Here is a 24,352-nt window from a genome sequence, read left to right as displayed (position 1 = left end):
CAAGCTTCCGTTTGTGCGAGATCTCATCTCGAGACCCTTCCCAGCGCCCTGCCAGAGGGGACTTTGGAGATGGAGGGCTTCTTCATCATCATCATCGCCCCTCCAATGACTCGTGAGTAGTTCACTTCAGACCTACGGGTCCGTAAGTTAGTAGCTAGATGGCTTCTTCTCTCTCTTGGATCTTCAATACAAAGTTCTCCATGATCTTCATGGAGATCTATCCGATGTAATCTTCTTTGGCGGTGTGTTTGTCGAGATCTGATGAATTGTGGACTTGTGATCAGATTATCTATGATATATATTTGAGTCTTTGTTGATTTCTTATATGCATGATTTGATATCCTTGTAAGTCTCTCCGAGTCTTGGGTTTTGTTTGGCCCACTAGACCTATGATTCTTGCAATGGGAGAAGTGCTTGGTTTTGGGTTCTTTCATGTGGTGACCTTTCCCAGTGACAAAAGGGGCAGCAAGGCACACATCAAGGAGTTACCATCAAGGGTAAAAAGATGGGGTTTTTATGATTGGTTTGAGATTATCCCTCTACATCATGTCATCTTGCTTAAGGCGTTACTCTGTTCTTATGGACTTAATACACTAGATGCATGCTGGATAGCGGTCGATGTGTGGAGTAATCGTAGTAGATGCAGAAAGTATCGGTCTACTTGTTTCGGACATGATGCCTAGAGAAATAATCATTGCATAGATATCATCACGACTCCGCACAGTTCTATCAATTGCTCGGCAGTAATTTGTTCACCCACCATCTACTAGCTTTCATGAGAGAAGCCACTAGTAAACACTACGGCCCTCGGGTCTATTCACATCCATCATTTACAACTCTGCTTTTACTTTGCTTTGTTACTTTGTTACTTTCAGTTCTCACTTGGCAAACAATCTATAAGGGATTGACAACCCCTTCATAGCGTTGGGTGCAAGCTTCTGTGTTTGTGCAGGTTGGTGAGATACTCTTCCGCCGGATTGATACCTTGGTTCTCAAACTAAGGGAAATACTTACCGTCGCTGTGCTACATCACCCTTTCCGCTTCGAGGGAATACCAACGTGCCGCAGTAGGAGTATTTCTGGCACAATTTCCAGGGGTACACAACAAACATCGGGCTCCAAATCAGCAAGTACAAAATGGTGGATGGGGTGTGTGGCCGGCCGAACCCCCACAAGAACCACACTTACCTCCATACCTTTATAACTTTCAGGCTTGGCTTGCTGCTCAGGGTCTTCAAGTTGAAGATGGTATAGTACCGGAGGACAACATTTCAGAGAGTGCTTCCCAAGCTTGGAATGATGCCATCACAATTTCTAACAGCTCTGGTAGCACAAATATTTCTGTTGGTTCCCTGCCTCTAATAGTGATGCACTCTCAATGAACATAGCAACAACACTCTGAGGGCCTTCTGAGGATATCTCTTGAAGTACATAATGAGGGCATCCGTTTTGGTCTTTCTGAACATGGAGAGTCAGTTCTCTCCTTGCTGTTAACTGGCCCTACTCCAAGGCAACAGCTGAATGATTTCATATTTAGGGCCATTAAGCCTCTCTTAGCTTCTCGAGGGCCTTGGAACAATGGATATGGATTCAAGCATGAGTGCATGAATGTGGAGTTTGGAGTGGCTTTGGGAGAGGAGGGTCTGATTCTCAGCAACACCTACTCTGCATTATCATTGACCAGCTCAGCCTCTGCCGTTGTGATAGAAGCACTCTCCCCTGAGCAATCTATGCCACCAAGCCTGAATCGTCCTGTTACCCTAGTGGACTCAGAGATCAACATGGTTTAGTCTATGGATATCTGTCAACAAGTCACGAGGGAAATAGTGGTAGAGACCTTTCCTGATTTTGGTGGAGTTCTTTAGTCAAGTTTGACTCCTTCTACAGGGCCACGAGGAGACAAGATCCCCCAGAAAAATAAAGGTAAAATGAAGATTTATGTGTACACTGCTAACCTTCGCCGCAGTTTGCGCTCGAACATGTATGATGGCTTCAAGGTTCCACCTATGGCATAGGGTCGGGTTAGTAAGTCCAAAGTCAAGCCCAGGGTGGTACCTAATGTATCACTACAAGATGTTGCCCGTGCCCTGAAGATTGATGTGCCCCCTCCTACTGCCATTGGCACTATGCAAGCCATTGGGACACAACTCTGTGCTATACCTGAAGAAGAGCTCGCTGCTAATGAGCTACTCAGAGAGGTATCAGGCTCTGACGATGACCAAGGTGAAGCTTGTTCTTGTGGTAGCACTTTTACTTTTAATATGGTACTTTTGAGTCATTGGAATGTTTTATGTTGGAACATACGTGGCCTTAATTCTCCCAAAAAACACATAGCTCTATCAAATGCTATCCGTGATAGTAGTTGCTCTATTATTTGTTTGCAAGAAACCAAAACGCCTTTGTTCGATGCTGATACTTTGAGATCCCTATGCCCTAAACATTTTGATAAATTCGTCTATATTCCCTCCGGAGGTGCTTCTGGAGGGTTAGTTTTGTTCGGGAACAACAATGTTTTTATAGGAGATGTGTTCGTTGAAGAAGAATTTTCCCTTGGGGTTCAGTGTACATCGACGCAATCAGCACATCAGTGGAAGTTGCTAAATATTTATAGCCCCTGTCAGGGGGAACAACACACTTGCTTCACAAACTCGCTCTTTGACCTTAACATCGCTACATCCGATGATTGGGTAATTCTTAGGGACTTAAATTATATAAGGCCTACGGCAAACCGTAACCTCCCTGGAGGTGATGTCCAAGACATGTTCAGGTTCAATGAATTCATCAGCAAACAAGCGTTAAAAGATGTTCCAATCAAAGGCAGAGCTTATACCTGGTCGAATATGCAATAAAATCCCCTCCTAGAACAGCTAGATTGGTTTTTCACCTCTCTGAATTGGACCTCTTCCTTTCCCAACACCTTGGTACACCCCTTGGATCGCCCTGTCTCTGATCGTATCCCATGTGCAGTAGTGATTCAAACAAACTGGATTGCAACCCTAGGATTCATGGACACGATATCCAACCATGGAACAAACCTATCAAGCATAGCAGAGATAGCAATGCGGCTTCAATCGTCTGTGAGAAACTAAAAGCGGTACGGTTTGCGTTAAAACGCTGGAGCAGAAATATCTCCCGCCTCAAAGTAGCAATTGACAACTCCAACAAGACGTTGCTTGAGATAGATGCGATCGAGGACAAACGAACACTCACAACACCAGAAAAAAAATTCAGGAATATCCTGAAAAAATACCTAGTCAAACTGTTGCAATATCAGAAAGATTACTGGGGTAAAAGGTGTATGGTCAGATGGACCATGTTCGGGGATGAGAATACCAAGTTCTTTCAAATAGTGGCGACTGAACGTTATAGACGTAACTATGTCACCACGCTCAAAACTACGGATGATGTCGTGGTTGAGAAACATGCTGACAAGGAGGCTCTTCTGTTCGACACATACAGAGCACGGATGGGCATGTCAAGATCGCCAGACATACGTTTTGATCTAGCGCCACTAATGCGACAAGGGATTGATTTTGAGGCCCTCACCGTCCCTTTTGAAAGAAAAGAAATTGATGCTGTTGTAAAAGAGATGCCAGCTGACCGAGCGCCACGATCGGATGGGTTTAATGGGGTTTTCCTAAAGGCTTATTGGCCCATCATCAATAAGGAAGTTTATGATCTTTGTGATGAGTTTCACCAAGGTACTCTAGACTTAGAATCCCTTAAGTACGGACACATAACATTGATCCCAAAAACTGTTTCACCTAAGATAGTGAATGACTATCGTGCAATCATGCTGCTTAATTGTTGCCTCAAGATGATCACCAAGATCCTAGCGCAGCGGCTTCAGAAAGTCATCCTACAGATTGTACATCGAAATCAGTATGGCTTCCTCCGGGGTAGATCTATACATGACTGCCTGGCGTGGGCTTTTGAATACATCCATCAATGCCAAAGCTCTCGAAAGGAGGTGGTCCTTCTTAAGCTGGACTTCGCTAAAGCATTTGACACTGTCGAACATTTGGCCATGATTAAGATCATGCAACATATGGGATTTACCTCGAGGTGGATTGGATGGTTCAAATGCATCTTCACGTCAGGAAAATCATCGGTACTGCTGAATGGAATCCCTGGCAAACAGTTTCCCTACAGATGTGGAGTTAGATAGGGGGGCCCCCTCTCCCCATTGATCTTTGTTCTAGTGGCAAACCTTCTTCAAACTGAGATCAATAAAGAGATAAGTATTGGAACCCTGTCGCACCCCATCGATCCTAGGGGTGACTGTGAGTTTCAAGTGATCCAATACGCCGATGACAGCATCATCATCATGCCAGCCAGCCCCGTCCAAGCTGCAAGAATGAAACGTATACGTGATGACTATGCTGCGACCATGGGCCTTAAGATCAACTATCATAAATCAACATTAGTCCCCATCAACATGACACCTGACGCATGCAACACCATCATGTCGATCTTTGGATGCGCTCAAGCATCCATGCCATTCACTTATCTAGGGATTCCGCTTGGGATGTCCAAACCCACTGTTTTAGACATGACGCCGCTGGTCTGTAAAGCAGAGAGGAAGATCACAACTGCCATTTCGCTGATGCCGCACGCGGGAAGACTAGCTCTCATGAACTCTCTCACCACGTCGCTGCTCGTGTTCTCGATGGGGACTCTCAGAATCGCCCCGACAATCGTGGAGCAGTTTGATAAGATCAGGAGGCGGTGTCTGTGGAGGAAGAAGACGGGTGATGGGTTTAAGAGCAATTCCCTAGTGGCCTAGGAATCGGTGTGCTGCCCTGTAATGCGCCAAAAGTGTATCTTTCCCTATTTGGAACCTTCTCCATGTGGGTCCAACTTGTCATTGATAAGAGAGCTTCTATGTGTTATGATTTCATGTGTCACCTTGCATTGTTCTTCCTTTGCATGCATGCATCACTATCATTTCATGTCCTTGTGTTTTTGCTTTGTGATCATTTGTGGTGTGTGATGATATGAGTTGTGATGTGATCTGGTATGTGTTGCTAAGTGGAGTCATGCAATTGCTAGTAGGTAACTAAGTGGTTTGCATAGGCTTCAAAACCCTCTTCCTCTTATTTATCTCAAGGTCAAGTTTCACTTGGTCCTTCCCTGTTTTAAAATGTCCTTGATTTAGCATATTTTGTGGTGGAAATGAAGATGTGATTTCGCTATTTTGAAACTTTGTTGTGAGGGTGCAAATATTCACAAAACAGCCCAACATATTCTGTTTTGTAAATTCCTTTTCTATTTTTCTTAAATAGGTTATATTTTCTTATGACCAGGGGTGTGTTTGTTTTATTTTTAGCATCTATAGTCTAGCCTGTGCTTTTGTTTCTTTTTCTGGTCTTGATTTAATAAATAAATCCCAGGGAGATCGTTCTCTCTTGTTTGGCGCCACAGGTGGGCTTCCTCCCCTGCGTGGCCCAAACTCCCTCTCTTCTGACGCAGCAGACCAGCTCGCGCGTCCCTCTTCTTCTTCAGACGGCGTCCCCCCCCCCCCCCCCCCCGCACTGCTTTCCGTCACGGCAACCGAGAGAGAGAGCACGAGAGATGACGGCGCCGTCCCGTCGAGGCCTCATAAAAGCCTTGTCGTCCGTGCCCCCGTCCCTAGGGTTCCGTGCCTCCTCTCTCTGCGCCGCCACTCCTCCCCCCATCTCTCTTCCTTCCCCAAGGTAAGTTATGTAGCCCATCTAGTAGAGAGAGAAGAAGAGCTCCGCCATTGATCCACTGCTCCCGTCGTCTCCGCCGCCGGCCACCATGTCCGGGGGCTCGAGGGAGAAGCGCGCGATCCATTCCCGCCGTCGTTGAGGTCGAGGCGCGACCACAGCAACGGGCAGGAGCTCGTCTACGGCATGCACCCGGCGACCTTCTTCCTCTCCTTCGGCTCTGCATCCAGGACGTCTCCATGCTTCGTCAGGGCGTCACCGTTCCTCTCCAGCCTGCTTCCTCCTCCGATCGGCGTCCCCTTCTCCTTCCCTAGGTGAGGATACCCTCTTCTCTCCCTTCCCCTCGGTTAGATCCGATGATGATCGTCGCCGTGCTTCTCTGTTCAAAGAAGAGGACGACATGCCATGGCTGTTCTTGTGTGTTCGTTGATGGGGTGTGCACGGCCTATGCAGAGCAGCAATGTAGTAGCTCGCCGTAGCGTTTTTCCCCTCTCTGGCGTATAGCAACAGTTGCAGTAGTAGAGAAGCTCCGGTGAACTTCTCTGTTGATGTCTCGCTGTGCAGAGCAGAGCACGGTGTCGTGGTAGAATACCTAGTTGGTTGCCTCCTCTCTGTCAAGATCCCGAAGCGTAGCGTAGTGGTCAAAGTGTGTGTGTGTTGATGAGAGATCGTGGGTTCGAGTCCCGCGCGTGCCAACCTTCTTTTTGCAATTATTTCGGCACAGTAGCATAGCAGTTCAAAGGCAGTTTTACATTGCTTGGCTCCCCTGTACTGTCGAGCAAGTGGCGTGTAGCAGGGTGGTGCTAGCTGTTGTGGTTTCTGTTGTGGATCTAGGAGGTCCTGGGTTCGAAACCTACCACAACCCTTTTATTTTTTTTCTTTTGCTTTCTTGCTGTCTTCCTTTTGTTTGCTATGTGAGTTGTTATGGTGTGATCTACACCTTGTGGGGATTATTGCCCTCACAAACAACATGTGTGTTAGTAATTTTGCTAGCTTATGTAGATGTATGATCATGATTACAAGTTGTGCTTATGTGCCATGTGAGCTAGATGCTATGTGTGTTTGTGTTCTAGCTTGTGGGTGTCCACTAGTATAATTATGTATGTGTGTGTATGTGATACTTGGGGTAAGATGTGGAGCTTATGTGCATGTGCCCTCTGATGTACAAGTGTGGTGTATGTGTGTGTGTGGGTTTCCCCCCACATATCTCGTGTGTGTGTTAGTGGCTCATGTGTGTGTGTGTCTCCCACAGATGCCCAAGGCAAGGAATGCTTTGATGAGCACATGTGCTAGCTTGAGTGTGTAGGGGTAGAAAGCTTGATGAGAGTATAAGTTAGTGGAGTATTCCTTTTAGCATGCTTGTTGTATGTGTGTGGGAATGGTGGTGTGCTAAGGCACATGAGCATGAGGTCTACCCCTCATGTGCACCATTAGAGTTGTGGACATGTGCAAGAGCATGCATAAGTGATGAGCTAGTGGAAGCACATGTGATGATGCACTATTCATCTCTATGTGATTCCATGTAGGTTTGTGCCCATTTGTTCTATGCAAGTGCATAGGTATTATATATGTTTTTGGTGTAGAATCATCCCAGGAATCCATTGGTGAAGTCAGTTTTGCCTTTGGAACACTTTCTGTAAATGTAATATTTCAGATTTGTTCTATGTTTGGAGCTTGGTTCCATGAGATGTGGTGAGCCCAAGGGGTTGATTCCTTGTGGTGGAATTAGAGGGTGACCCCCTCTATGGCATGTTGGTTTTGTTTCATGCTTAGTAGTTCATATGTGCAAGTGGTGCTTAGTCAAAGTAGGCATGTTGCTGAAATTCCAGTTTAGTGAAAATCTGTGATTTTCACAAAGTCTGAGAATCTACATATATTTTCTTCTCCTGTTGTTGTGCTTGTAGAGGTCCCTCTGTTGAGATTCATCTTTTGCTATCAACTCAGAAGTTGTAGCTTTTGTGTTTGTGTAGCTCTCTGGAAATTTTCATTCCATTTGGAGTCCTGTAGATGTTGTTTTTGGTGCTGTCAAAATGCTTCAGAGCATAAACAGCTAGTGAGAATCTGGAATTTTCACTAAGTACCTAAAAACTGATGTTTTTGTCCAAGTTAGCAGCTGTGTAACTTTCTGTGTGAAACTCCTTTGCATTATCTTTTTGCTTGTGCTTGTAGTATTTTTGAATAACTTCGGTCACATATCTTATTTGGCATATTTGGGTGGCTGTAGGTGCTTTGCATGTAGCTCTCAATATGCTATGATGCTGTTTATGGCATATCGTATAGTTTTGTTGTTTTGATGCTTGTGAGTGCATAGATGATGGTGTGGTGGTATTCCTTGCACCACCCCGTCCATGGTGGTTTGTTTTATGTCTTGGCAACCTGGGAATACCATAAGTATGCCCTTGGTGTGTGTTGTGATGGATTTGACACGTAGGACTCTATTTCTTGTTTCGTTGTTTCCCGTTGATCCGTAGCTCTGTTTGTAACGTTCGTTATATGGTTTTGTATCGTTTTCGCGTGACGCATCTGTTCATGCCATTCTCATGCATGTAAAGATTTCTTAGAGTACAGTTCTGTCCAGGTACTTGTATTACCTTCTCATGCTTGTTCTAGTGCTTAGAATAGAGATGCATGCTCATATTCATCTCATGCATCATGTGCTTGTTGCATCTTGAGGTGTTGTTCTTCATTGGATGCTATTTTATGTTGGGTAGCACCGGGATCGGAGAACGAGTACGTGGATCCGGGAGAGTACGTGCAGGACGAACAAGAGCAGTTCCAAGCTGAGGATATCACAGGCAAGATGATATGACCTTGATTCCATCTCTAGACTTGTTATGCTAGATTACATTTCTTCGTCTTATGATCCCTGCCTACCACTGAAATAATTGCCTCGTGATATTTCCATGAAACCCAAACACTTATCCCTTCCTAGCAAATCTTGAATGGCTAAGTAGGCTTGCTGAGCTACTAATGTTAGCGTTGCTAGTTGCACGTGCAGTTGTCTCATGTGATAACATGAGTTTGATACCATTATGATAAATCTGATATTTAATTAATGCACCTATATACTTGGTAAATAACAGAAGGCCTAGCCTTTTGCCGGGTGTTTTTGTTCCATTATTGCCGCCATAGTTACCGGCTACCAGTGTTTGATTCCATAACTGATCGCTCCTAACACGTTCGGGGTTGTTATGGGGATCCCCTTGATAAATGGTGTAGTGTTAAGACTTGTCCGGCAGGACCCAACATTGGTGTTAATTTGCTAATCACTTAATAATAATCTGCATAGGGAATAGCTACCCCGAGGAATTTAATCAACAACCCGGGCCAGTGCTCCTCATGAGTGTTGGTCCAACCCAGAGCAGCTTATTACGCTCCCCGGGGCAACTCAGTGTTTTGGCATGGTAACCATCGCTCATCCGTCGTGTCCTGAGACTAAGATACGCGACTCTTATCAGGGTCGTCGACACGACGGGAGGTCCTGCTAGTCTTGTCGTACCTTAACGATATATCTTGCGTATAGGAATCCCGGTGAAGCTTTGGTTTTCCCATAGTTGAGGTTTTCCTCTAAGGAATCCAACGAGATCACGAGATTCTTGATAGAGGATTACTTTGCGGCCCGTGACCGTTTGTGATGGACTAGTTGGAGCACCCATGCATGGTTTAATCTTTTGGAAAGCCGTGCCCGCGGTTATGTGGAAACTTGGAATATTTGTTAACATCCGGTAATAGATAACTTGAACATAACTCTAATAAAATTGCCAACTGTGTGCGTAACCGTGATTGTCCCCTTCGAAGACCTCTCTTCGAACGGGGACATGGTGGGGTTATGATTGACGTAAGTAGGTGTTCAGGATCACTTAGTGATCAGCTAAAGCTTCGATCGCTAGTATAGACCACCTTCTATACATGTTCTATGTAAGTTTGCCACTATAAAGCTTAGGATGCTGCAACCTAAATACTCCACCTTCCTTACCTAATAACTTGACTAGTTCTGGCACCGAGGTCATAGATTGCTGAGTCCCCATGGCTCACAGATTCCTTCAAACACCAACAGGTTCAGGTACCCCCAAGACAGGTGATCCCGACGGCACGCAGCTGGCGTGGCAGTACGATGAGGAGAACGACCGCCTGTACGTGAACTATCCAGAAGACTGAGGCGAGGTCGTGATTATGGGCAAGCATGCAGGGTAGCATAGTCATTTCTCATGTTTTGTAGTCCGTACCGGAACTACCTTGTTTGGATGCGTGATGTAACTCTGATATATTTATGAGATGGCAGTTGAATCCCTTATTGTCATTCTACTATTATTATGTATGTGCTATGTTACCGTGCTTGCGAAACGCTTAGATGCGCTTCTTTCCAATTCGGGGCCTCGTTCCCTAAATCGGAAAGGACCTCAACTTAGTCGTTACATGCCCCAAGGAAAGTGGGGGCCTAGGGGTCTTAAACCTCAAGTTGCAGAACGATGCCATGCTCCTGAAGATGCTACACAAATTCTATAACCGACGGGATATCCCCTGGGTATCGTTGATCTGGAACACACACTATGATGATACGATACTTCACGTGCGATATCAATGTGGCTCTTTCTGGTGGCGAGAGTTGGTTAAGCTAATACCCGTGTTTCGAGGGGTAACACGGGTGATGGTAAACAATGGACTTTTGGCGCTCTTTTGGAAGGACAACTGGAACAATTCCATCTACGCAGACAGGTTCCCCCGAGCTTTCTCTTTCGCTAGCTCTAAGGATGCTTCGGTTCAAACCTTCATGGGAACACGCTCGCTGCAAGGTGTTTTCTCGCTGCCACTGTCGGAGCAAGCCCATGAGGAACTCAAGATGATGCAGCAGGAAATAATAAGGGTTGAGCTCAACCCTAGTGGAGATGACTGGATATGTGCTTGGGGCGCTGACGCTTTTACGACCGCGGCGTACCGCCGATTTTACTTCAGAGGACCGTTGATCATGCAGCATTTAGCTGGTTGTGGAAGTCGAAGCGTGTCCCCAAGATCAAAGAGTTCGAATGGTTCCTGTTGATGGACAGGCTTAATACGAGAAATATGCTCAAAAGAAGACATTACAATATCGGGTCTACTTTGGATTGCCTGCTGTGTGACCAACGTGCGGAGGAGACCCTTGAACACCTCTTCTTTGGATGTCGCTTTAGCCAACATTGTTGGGATATGATGAACATCAAGTGGGCGACTCGTTGACATAGACTGGAGATACTGCAACATCAGAAGACGGTGCATCCCCGGAACATGTTCATGGAGATCTTCCTCGTGGCGGCCTGGAGTCTGTGGAAAGAACAAAATAACAAGTGTTTTGACAATGTAACCCCCTCTCTGGGATATTGGCGATGTAGATTTATTAAATACTTCTCCAATCTTAGATATCGGGTGCCTGCTAGTAAGGTACATCTCCTAGATACCATTGTTGCAAATCTAGCTAATGCCTCCTAATATGTAACTCCTCCCAGCCCACCCACCCCCCCCCACATCCACCTCACACCCCACTTGTGTATGTGTAAATGTTGGTCTCATGTATACATGCAGTAGGAGCCTTTCCTACTGTCTTACACTTAAAAAAATCGCTTCTCCATAGCTCGTAGGTTCATTGTTGTTCAACAACATGACCTCCAAGACAAGGTTATCGCACCACTCTATAGTAGTACGCGACCTTGTCGACCTACGAGGTTTGTAGTAACTTGATCCGAAGCTCAATGATCACCATCATAAGTTTCCACTTCAATTGGTGTAGGCGCCATAGGAACAACTTCCTGCGCCCTGCCACACACTGGTCGAAGTGACGGTTCATTAACATCATCAAGTTCCACCACCCTCCCACTCAATTCTTTCGAGAGAAACCTTTCCTCGAGAAAGGACCCGTTGCTAGAAACAAACACTTTTCTTCCTGATCTGAGATAGGAGATGTACCCAACAGTTTTGGATATCCTATGAAGATGCATTTATCCGCTTTCAGTTCGAGCTTATCAGACTGAAACTTTTTCACATAAGCATCGCAACCCCAAACTTTCAAGAAATGACAACTTAGGTTTCTCCAAACCATAGTCTATGATGTGTCATCTCAACGGAAATACGCAGTGCCCTATTTAAAGTGAATGTGGTTGTCTCTAATGCATAACCCATCATCGATAGTGGTGCTTCGATAAGAGACATCATAGTATGCACCATATCAAATAGGGCGCAGCTATGACGTTCGGACGCACCATCACACTATGGTGTTCTAGGTGGCATGAACTGCGAAATAATTTCCACATTATCTTAACTGTGTACCAAAACTCTCAACTCAGATATTCATCTCTATGATCATATCATAGATAGTTTATCCTCTTGTCACGATGATCTTTACTTTGAAATAGATTTGAACTTTTCAATATTTTAGACTTGTGATTCATCAAGTAAATACTCCTTTATCTACTCAAATCAACAGTGAAGTAAGAACATAACGATATCCAGTGCGTGCCTCAGCATTCATTGGACTGCACACATAAAAAATGTATTGCATCCAACAAGTTAGTTTCTTGTTCTATGTGGTATGATTTTGCATGTCTCAAGTGATTCAAAATCAAGTGAGTCCAAATGATCCATTTGCATGGAGTTTCTTCATGCGTCTATACCAACATGTATGGTTTGCATGTCTCAAACGTCTAAAAAATGAGTGAGTACAAAGATCCATCAGCATGGACTTCTTCATGCATTTTACACCAACATGACTCAAGCGGCAGTGCCAGAAGTAAGTGGTACTATCATTATTACTTTGTATCTTTTGGCACCAATATTATGAACATGTGTAACACTACGATCAAGATTCAATAAACCATTGAAGGTAATTATTCAAGCACATAAAATAACCATTATTCTCTTTAAATGAATAATCGTATTGCAATAAACACGATCCAATCATGTTCATGCTCAACGCAAACACCAAATAACAATTATTTTGGTTTAACACCAATCCTGATGGTAGAGGGAGCGTGCGATGTTTGATCACATCAACCTTGGAAACACTTCCAACACTTATCATCACCTCGCCTTTAGCTAGTCTCCGTTTATTTCGTAGCTTTTATTTCGAGTTACTAATCACTTAGCAATCGAACTGGTATCTAAAAACCTCGTGCTACTAGGAGTACTAGTAAAGTACACATCAATATCATGTATATCAAATATACTTCTGTTGACTGCGCCAGCCTTCTCATCTACCAAGTATCTAGGGTAGCTCCGCCCAGTGATCATTCCCCTCATAACAGAAGCACTTACTCTCAGGTTTGGGTTCAATCTTGGGTTTCTTCATTAGAGCAGCAACTATTTTTCCGTTTCATGAAGTATCCCTTCTAGCCCTTGCCCTTCTTGAAACTAGTGGTTTTAGTAACCAACAACAATTGATGCTCCTTCTTGATTTCTACTTTCGCAGTGTCAAACATTGTGAATCGCTCAAGGATCATCATATCTATCCTTGATATGTTATAGTTCATCACGAAGCTCTAGCAGCTTAGTGGCAGTGACTTTGGAGAACCATCACTATCTCATCTAGAAGATTAACTCCCACTTGATTCAAGCGATTGTTGTACTCAGACAATCTGAGAACATGCTCAATGATTGAGCTTTTCTCCTTTACTTTGTAGACAAAGGATCTTGTCGAAGGTCTCATACCTCTCAACAAGGGCACGACCAAGAAATCTCAATTTCATCTCTTATGTTCCGTGACGTTTCAAAATGTCTTCGGCGCCTTGCTTCTAAGCCATTAAGTATTACGCACTGAACTATCACGTAGTCATCAAAAACGTGTAGCACACCGAGTGGTGCATTAAGGACATAAGCCTTTTGCGCAGCAATGAGGACAATCCTCAGTTTTACGGACTCAATCCGCAAAGTTGTTACTATCATCTTTCAACTAAATTTTCTCTAGGAACATACAAAAAATGGTAGAGCTATAGTGCAAGCTACATCATAATTCGCAAAGACCTTTTTGACTATCTTCATGATAATTAGAGTTTAACTAATCAAATTACTTAATAAACTCCCACTCAAAAAGTACGTCCCTCTAGTCATTTGAGTGGTGCATGATCGAGATCCACTAACTCAAGTCCGATCATCACGTGAGTTGACTATAGTTTCAGTGGTAAACATCTCTATGCTAATCATATCAATTATACGATTCATGCTCGACCTTTTGGTCTCTTGTGTTCCGAGGCCATATCTGCACACGATAGGCTCGTCGAGTTTAACCCGAGTGTTCTGCGTGTGCAACTGTTTTGCACCCGTTTGTGAACGTTGAGTCTATCACACCCGATCATCACGTGGTGTCTTGAAACGACGAACTATCGCAATGGTCCATAGTCGGGGAGAACACAATTTCATCTTTAAATTCTAGTGAGGGATCACCTTAAAATTCTATCGTCATTCTAACGAAGATAAGGTGCATAAAAGGATTAACATCACATGCAATTCATAAGTGACATGATATGGCCATGATCTTGTGCTTCTTGATCCATCACCAGAGCACCGACATGATATTCATCATCACGGCGCCACAACATGATCTCCATCATAATGATCTCCATCATCATGCCGCCATCGATGTTGTCGTGCTATCTATGCTATTACTACTAATGCTACAACCTAGCAATATAGTAAACGCATGTGCAAACACAGACATTAGTTTAAAGAGATCCCTATGGCTCCTGCCGGTTGCCGTAGCATCGATGTGCAAGTCGGTATTAACTATTACAACATGATCATCTCATACATACAATATATTACATCATGTGTTTTGCCATATCACATCACAAGCATACCCTGCAAAAAAAGTTAGACGTCCTCTAATTTGTTGTTGCATGTTTTACGTGGCTCCTATGGGTATCTAGTACGATCGCATCCTACTTACTCAAACACCACAACGATGATGTGAAAATCGCTATTTAAGCTCTCTCCAAGGACCACCTCGGTCACATCACATTCAACTAAAGTTGAAGAAACAGGCACCCGCCAGTCATCTTTATGCAACGAGTTGCATTTTAGTCGATGAAACCAGTCTCTCGTAAGCGTACGAGTAATGTCGGTCCGGGCCAATTCAATCCAAAAATACCGCTGAATTGAGAAAATACTAAGGAGGGCAGCAAATAGAACATTAATGCCCACAAATTTTTTTGTTTTCTACTCGATATACCATCTACGCATGAACCTAGCTCATGATGTTACTGTTGGGGAACGTTGCATGGGAAACAAAAAATTTCGTACGCACACGAAGACCTACAATGGTGATGTTCATCTACGAGAGGGAGATTATATCCACATACCTTTGTAGATCGCTCAGCTGTAAGCGTTAAGAAACACGGTTGATGTAGTGGTACAACTTCGTGATTCAAATCACCGTCGTCCCACGATCCGTCCCATGATCCGTTCCGATCTAGCGCCGAACGGACGGGACCTCTGTGTTCAGCACACGTACAACTCGATGACGATCTCGGGCTTCTTGATCCAACAAGAGATACGGAGAAGTAGATGAGTTCTCCGGTAGCGTGATGGCGGGCCGGTGTTGGTGATGATCTATTCCTGCAGGGCTCCGCCCCGAGCTCCGCAGAAATATAATCTAGAGGAAGAACTACGAGGTGTAGGTTTGAGTTGCACGTGGCAAAGTTGTGTCTCGAAAGCCCTAAATCTCTAGTATATATAGGAGGAGGGGAGAGGCAACCTTGGGCATCCTTGGTGCACCAAGGAAACCCTCCTTGGGTTGGCCGAAGTGGGAGCGAGGAGTCCTTCTCCAATCCCACTTGGATTAGGACTCCTTCCTTATGTTCCCACCTCTTTTGGATTTTCCACTTTTTCCTCATGGGATTTCCTTGGATGACTTTGTTAGCCCATTATACCTTGTTGTACATCCAATAAACCTACATGGACCCCTTGGGGCATGGTGGGCCCACCCAGTGGGCCCCCGGAACCCATTCGTCACTCCCGGTACACTGCCGGCAATGCCCAAACACTTTCCGGAATCCAAACAACCTTCGTTTCTAGACCATTACGGAATCCCTCGTGATGTCGGTAATATCATCCGGTAATCCGAACAACCTTCGTTCACCAACACATACAACTCAACTATACTAAAATATCATCGAACCTTAAATGTGCAAACCATGCGGGTTCGAGAACTATGTAGACATGACCCGAGACACTCCTCGGTCAATATCCAATTGCGGGACCTGGATGCCCATATTGGATCCTACATATTCTACGAAGATCTTATCGGGTGAACCTCTATGCCAAGGATTCATATAATCCCATATATCATTCCCTTTATCCTTCGGTATGTTGCTTGCCCAAGATTTGATCGTCGGTATACCTATACCTATTTCAATCTCGTTACCGGCAAGTCTCTTTACTCGTTCTGTAATACAAGATCCCGTGACTCACACTTGAGTCACATTGCTTGCAAGTCTTGTTTGTGATGTTGTATTACCGAGTGGGCCCTGAGATACGTCTCCGTCACACGGAGTGACAAATCCCAGTCTTGATCCATGCTAATTCAACAGACACCTTCGGAGATACCTGTAGAGCACCTTTATAGTCACCCAGTTATGTTATGATGTTTGATACACACAAGGTATTCCTCCAGTGTCAGTGAGTTACATGATCTCATGGTCATAGGAATGAATACTTGACACGCAAAAAACAATAGCAATAAAATGACACGATCACATGCTACGTTCATAGTTTGGGTCATGTCCATCAAAAGATTCTCCTAATGATGTGATCCCTTTATCAAGTGACAACACTTGTCTATGGTCATGAAACCATGACCATCTTTGATCAATGAGCTAGTCAACCAGAGGCTTATTTAGTGTTTTGTCCATGTATCCACACATGTATTTTGTTTCCAATCAATACAATTATAGCATGGATGATAAACGATTATCATGAAGAAAGAAATATAACAATAACTAATTTATCATTGCCTCTAGGGCATATTTACAACATACAGAGAGGTTGTCAATATCTCCGGCCTTATAGTTTGCAAAGGATCAAAACACAAGCGGGAATAGTAATAGTGATTGCAACGGAAAAGTAAATGAAACCGGTAAATGATGAAGGTGTAAACAATGATGGTGATATGGACCGGAGTCACATGATGTTCACTAGTGATGTCTCTCTCCCAAAAGAAGATAAACAACTATGATTGGGTAAACAAATCATAGTTGGGAAATTGACAGAATTATGAACGCACCGCAATGCTAATTATGCTACTTGATAGTTAGAGGTTCAATACTAATGGGCAGTACGCCAAGACAACTAGACTGTTTATTCATCAACATCTACTTACTAATCATCCACCTTGAGATATCTATCGAGAACATCTCGCTGGTATTAAGTTGCGAGCCACACCCAAAGTGTAAACTCAAAGCAACGGATAACTACATTAACGAACTATGCGTAAGGTAAACAATCCTTGCAACTATGGTCACAAGTACCGTTGTTTTCTCCCTGGGGCAATAGCGCATCCCCTAGTCTCATGTTTCTGTCACTCAAGCTAGACATCGAGGGGCATGAATCCACAATGATGCATAACACTCCCTCTTGGAGTTACAATCTACTACTCGGCCAGAGCAATAAATAGCAACGGAGGACATGCATGAATCACTAAGGAACATAATATAAAAGGAGAATCAAATATATAACTCATAACAATCTGAACATAATCTCATAATCCATCGGATCCCAACAAACCGAGCATATCAATAGCAACAGAATTACATAGATGCCTTGATCATGTAGGGCAGCTCACAAGGACTAACCATTGAACCACGAGATTGGAGAGAAGACATCACATAGTTACTGGTAATGGACCCTTGGTCCAAGGAGGACTACTCACGGAAGGTCTAGGAAGCGTCCATGGTGGTGGAGAAGCTCCCGGAGGTCAATCCTCCCACTGGAAGGGTGCCGGGAAGAGGTCTCTTGATGCTTCCGATCTCGGAAGCGCTACGGTGGACGAATGATGGTGAAATTCACAATTCTGGATCATGTATAGGGTTTTCCTCGTCAAGTGGTAAATACAGGTGAAAGGAGGGCACCAGAGGAGGTATGACCCAGCCAGGCGGCCTCTTGGTGCGGCCAGGGGGTAGGCCGCGCCCACATGTCGCCTGGGCGGCCCCTGGCCCCCTCTGGCCCATCTTCGGTGATCTGGAAGCTTCTGGTATGCTGATTTTTATATATTTTTCTCGGGATTTTTAGGGCTTTGGAAACTTGGGTAAAAGCCCCTACCAAATAGACATCAGCAGACAGAAACTGGCGCTGGGTGCACTGAGTTAGTAGGTTAGTCTAAATATGTGTAAAATGATATAAAAGTGTAGCAAAACATATAACAATGTCACCCAAAAGACCATGGAACAAGCAAAAATTATAGATACATTTGGGACGTATTAGTAAGCCTTCTCGGTGACTCCAAAATTGCCAACTCGGTGCCACCGATTTACATTCAAATTTCTGAATTCAAATTTTGAAGAATCCTTCTGTGGTTTGTGATACTCAACCCTTCTGCCTTTCCTATATCTAAATCACAGGTTTGCTAGTTTGCTGCTGAGTTGTTGCTTGTGTGCCAACATGTCTGGATCTGAAGATAGCTAGAATGATTTCAGAGAAAACAATGTTGAGATGGACTCAGGCACTAGTCCTAAGAAGACTGACTATGACCCTGGATCTTACAGCTCCCATGGCTTGCCCAAGGCAGCCACCAGACGGAGGAAGAATTTGAACTCAGATAAAGAAGACTCAAACTTTGTGCCAAAGGAAACTTTAGCTCCTCCAAAGGCTCCTAAGAAGACTATCAGGAAACAGTACACAAGTCCTGTTGATCTTAGAGCTCCTGAATATGCAAGGCAGAGCACAACACTCTCCACTGATAAACCTACCAAGAAGGCTGGTGTGAAGAGAGCCAAGAGGATAGTAGTGCATGTTATTGGGAGACATACTTCTATGTATGAGGACCGAGAAGATGATGGTGAAGAACATGATATCCCAACTCTTCCTAAGAAGAAGAGGCTCATGGCTGATGCCATGCCCAGGAAATCTGCTCCTAAGCCTCCATCCAAGGCTAAAAAGGTTGTAGCACATAGCAAGACTACAAATGATATTCCTGCAGCTGCCAAGGAGAAAGGCCCTGCTTCTAGTGCCTTTGCTGCAAAGGAAGAAGATAATGCAGCTATTCTCCGGAAGCTTCGACCAAATCTGGCAGTGCACAATGTTGCTCACCCAGTAGTTGAAGATATGAGGAAGAGGAAAGATGCACATCTGAGGAAATGGGGAGCTGCAGATCCATAAGCCGTAAGGAGAAGAACTGCTGTTGACCCAAGGTCTCACACCAAGGAACAACAAGATTTCCATGAGACTGTCCTATACGACAAGAGTCCAGCTGTTAGGGATATGACATATGTTGACTCGGCTTACATCAAAGAAATGAAACTTTATTTCCCCACGTGCAAGAAAATTTCAGGCTAGTGGACATTGAAGATGTTGTTGGAAAAGAGATGACCCCATGGAATGATTAGCCGATCATGAAATTTTACTCAACTGTTCATTTCTATGGAGATGGTTCTAGTGTCTGGATGACTGATGGTCACAAATATGAGTCTATGTTTGATGACTGGGCAACAATCATTGGTTCCCCAAGCAGAAAGAGAGTGATCTGGATGTGTTTTCTGAAGCAAAGATGAGCCACAACACCATGGCCAACATGTACAAGCCAATTCCTAACAAATATTGGCAAGTCACAAGATTGGCTCTGTATACTTCTTGCAAGCAGGGATACCCACAACTAACACCATTCTGAGACACACCTTGATGCCTAAATCAGGTGATGATAGGATGATTCAAGAACACTCCATTAATCTGCTACACCATTTGGACTCTCACACTAGATTCGGAGTGATGCACTTGATAGTAGACTATCCAGATCACTGTTGACGATGAGAAAAGATGTTGCGGATATGCCTCGTACATTCATATGCTTATCAATGCCAAGCTAGGAAACCATGCATATCTCCTTGATCGACCCCATCTACCCCTTCAGCCAGAATTTGAATACAATGTCGTGGTGATGGATGAAAATGATCCCAACTCAACTGCAGCAAGAATGGCAGCAGAGGTAACAAAGGCTAAGGCTGCTAGAAATGAGCCACCACGAGTTCCACGGCTCAGAACTCAAGTTGAGAAAATGGCATTTCTAGTTAGCTTTTTCCAAGGTATGGAGAAGAACATCCAGGAGATGCTGCAAAATCATAAAAGCCTTGAGAGAGTCGTGGAAACAAAGTTTCATGACATGGATGTGAAGGTAATGGAATTGACCACAATAGTCAAACAGCTTCAACATGAAGTTGACTCAGTGGAGATACCACACTCAGATGATGATGATGATGATGAAGAGTCACCTCCTTTCACTACCACACGATTCAGCACCCAACCTACCCCAGCTGATATACCTGCTCAGGAGACAAGACAAACTTCATCAGCTTAAGCATCTTTACCATCAGCACCAGCTCCAACTCAAGAACCTCATGTATCCACTCCTCCAGCTCCAGGACACTCAACACGTGTATTCGTGGCTGCTCTTCTGTCCACTCCATCGTCAGCTTCCTAGAGAGATGAGTAGCTCTGTACTTTTTGAACTTTTTGGTAACTTGTTGCCAAAGGGGGAGAAATATATAGATCATAGACTTCGAGAGAGAGAGACCTATTGACTTTATTTTCTCTCATTCGGTTTCAACTATTTGGTCTTTTGGATGACTTTATCCCGTTATCTGTGTTTGATCAGACGCCTTGCTTGGTTGATGCTACGTTATTATCCCTTTAGATATCTATGTGATGATCATTCACTTATCTTGTTGGTGTCATGTGCATTACTATTCATTCTTATCTTGTATGTGCACCACCAAGATGTATGTGACATGGAAAAGTGACCCATGATCCTAATTGATTGTGCATTTGCATTGAAACCCAAATTTTAAACAATGCACAAATTTAGGGGGAGGTCTTGATTTTCACATACTTCTCAAAGCGTTGATGCTAATCATTGATTATATCTTTTGTCGAAGCATTGATCTATATGTTATCATCAATTACCAAAAACGGGGAGATTGAAAGCACAATTGCTCCCTAGGGTGGTTTTGATAATTGATCACAACATAAGCATCATTGGAGTAATATGTTTTCCAAATATATTTCAGAAAAGTGGAAAAGATGCTTTGGCTAAAGGCTTATGTGGAGAAGCCCCTTGATGCAAGAAAGGAAAAAAGATTGGCTCATGCTTCAAGCTAGAAGACTCTTCATTTTATATTTGTGATCAATTGAAGACCCTGGATGCCGATGACTCGATCTACACCATTGAAGACCTCCTTGGGCTGGTTAAGTGCACCGATGATCATGAGAAGGTTTGTTATGCTTCTCACTGTTTCGGAGGCACAACCATCGCTTGGTGGGATGGGTTCCAGATTATGCAAGACGCGTAGGATATCACTTGGGCTGTCTTCAAAAACGGGTTCCGCGCTGCTCACATTCCCCCTGGAATTATGACTATCAAGAAGCGGGAGTTCCATACTCTGAAGCAAGGAAGCGGCACAATCAAGTAATACATGCAGAAGTTCAACCTCTTGTCGAGGTATGGGCTAGAAGATGTTAGCACCGAAGCCGCCAAGGTGGAACGCTTCATGCAAGGACTTCAGCCGTCACTCCAATATCACCTTGTTGTCTGTGACTGCCGGACCTTATGTGATCTAGTAAACAAGGCTCTCATGCTGCAAGACAAGTGTCGTGCTATGGATGATACTCACAAGCGTAAGGTAACGGGCAATGGTGGTTCCAGCAACCAGAAGGCTCGTCCGTGACATCGCCCTGGCAAGGCCTAACTATCAGCAGCAGCAGTACAAGACTTCTGCGCTTCCCCAAACTATCAGCCTCAGCAGCATGCCAACCCCAAGCCGGCAATAAATCCACTCAACAACAGTGGGGGAAAGCCCAACATCCCAGGGAAGGTCACCTGCTTTGGATGTGGTCACCTTGGACACTATTCCCGACAATGTCCCAACAAGAATCCCGATGCACCAGGCCCGAATGCGCCAAATCAAGGACAAGTCCATGGAGCACCAAATAGGAATCAGGCTCCCCCGCAACTAGCAGTACCACAGCAGGGGACGTGTGAATCATATCTCCGTTGAGGAAGCCCGGGAGGATCCGGACTGCATTCTGGGTGCGTTCCTCGTCAACTCCACCCCAGCAACAGTATTGTTTGATTGTGGTGCTTCACATTCTTTTGTCACCCAAAAGTCTGCTGCCAAGTTTGGTTTGAAGCCTACCCTCCTTAATGGGCAAATGGCAGTACAGACCCTGGGAGCAATGCTAATGACCAACCTAGAATGTAGAGGAGTTGGGATCAGCATTAACGGGATAAACTTCATAGCAGATATCATCGTCCTTATGTCACAAGGCTTGGACATGATCCTTGGTATGGACTGGTTGGCCAGACATAAAGGATACTGGACTGCACCAAGAGGATTGTTACCATGACAAGTGACCAAGGGGTCAAAGTCAAATACGTCCCTGAGCCTACCTCCACTCAAGTCCCTGAGGTAAATTGCCTTTTAAAAAAAGAGTTGGACCGAGTACCAGTGGTATGTGAATACCCGGACGTCTTTCCTGATGAGCTAACTGGGATGCCTCCTCACCGAGACATGGAGTTTGTCATTGATCTCATGCCCGGGTCAAGGCCTATCTATAAGAAGCCCTATAGTATGGGATCTGAGGAGCTGACAGAGTTGAAGAAGCAGTTGGCCGAGCAGCTCAAGAAGGGATTCATCTGTCCAAGTGCCTCACCTTGTGGATCACATGTTCTATGTGTGTCCAAGAAGGATGGGACTATCAGGCTGTGCATCGATTACCATTCCCTCAATGAAGTCACGATAAAGAACAAGTATCCACTCCCCAAGATTGAAGACCTATTCGACAAGTTAAATGGTGACAAGGTATTCTCCAAGATCGATCTCAGATCTGGGTATTACCAACTGAAGATTCGGCCTGAAGACATACCTAAGACGGCATACGTAACTAGGTACGGTCTATACGAGTGCACGGTCATGTTGTTTGGATTGACCAATTCCCTAGCAACTTCATGTACCTCATGAAGAAGGTATTCATGGAATACTTGGATAAGTTTGTTGTCCTCTTCATCGGTGACATATCAATCTTCTCCAAATCCGAAGAAGAACATGAGAAACACTTGGCTGGTGTTGGAAAAACTTCGACTGCACCAACTTTATGCCAAGTTTAGCAAATGCAAATTCTGGCTGCACGAAGTTTGATTCTTGGGTCATACCATGATGGAAGATGGATTGGCAGTCGGTCCCGCCAAGATTACTACGGTAACCAACCGAGAGTCGCCAATTAATGTGACGGAAGTTAGAAGCTTCCTCGGACTCACGGGATACTACCGCAAGTTTGTGGAAGGGATCTCCCACATCGCGCGGCCAATGACTTACCTCTTGAAAAAGGGCAAAAAGTTTGAATGGACGCCGGAGTGTGGAGAAAGCTTACATGAATTGGAGAAGAGATTGACCACCGCCCGAGTACTAGCCACTCTAGATATCAATTAGGAGTTTGTGATATACTTTGATACCTCAAGAATCGGTCTCGGTGGCATTCTGATGCAAGACGGTAGAGTTGTGGAATATCTGACATGACAACTGCACCCGCACGAAGAGAACTACGCCACTCATGACCTCGAGTTGGCAGTTGTAGTTCATGCATTGAAGACATGGCGGCATTATCTCATGGCGAAGCGACGCGAAATATACTCCGACCACAAGAGTCTGAAGTATATCTTTGCCCAGAAGGAGTTGAATATGAGGCAGCGGAGGTGGTTAGAATTGATTAAGGACTATGACCTCAGCATTCAATACCACCCTGGTAAGGCCAATGTGGTGGCCGATGCCTTGAGCCGTAAGGTTTGCACTTTGAATTCTATAAACAAGGAATGGCTACCAGCCCTATATGACGAGTTGGAGAGCTTCGGGTTAGAGCTGGTTGAACAAGGATTCCTCGCTAACCTCGAAGTCAAACCCACTCTAGCAGACTACATTAAAGAGGCCCAAAAGGGACACGAGAGTACTGAAGGCTGCAAGAAGAAGGTCAAGGAAGGAAAGGCCCCAGGATTCTGAGTGGATGAACAAGGAGTTGTGTGGTTTGGGAAACATTTATGCGTACCCAACAAGGCTGAACTCAAGAACTTAATCATGCAAGAGGCCCACAACACTCCCTACTCAATCCACCCTAGTGGGACCAAGATGTATCAAGACCTCAGAGAGAGATTTTGGTGGCATGGCATGGCGCAGGAAATCGCCTCATATGTCGCCAAATGCGATGTGTGCCAACGTGTCAAGGCTGAGCACCAGTGACCTGCCGGACTGCTACAACGTCTCGAAGTGCCCGAATGGAAGTGGGATAAAGTCGGTACGGACTTCATCACTGGTGTACCGAGATCTAGCAGAGGCCATGACTCCATATGGGTCATTGTCGATCACCTGACCAAGCTCTCACACTTCATTCTTGTCAGCACTACTTATGGTGGCAACAAGCTAGCCAGTCTCTACATTGAGCATATTGTG

The sequence above is a fragment of the Hordeum vulgare genome, chromosome 5H, assembly GCF_904849725.1.
Source record: "Hordeum vulgare subsp. vulgare chromosome 5H, MorexV3_pseudomolecules_assembly, whole genome shotgun sequence".
Lineage (NCBI taxonomy): Eukaryota > Viridiplantae > Streptophyta > Magnoliopsida > Poales > Poaceae > Hordeum > Hordeum vulgare.
This window is presented reverse-complemented; position numbering follows the sequence as displayed.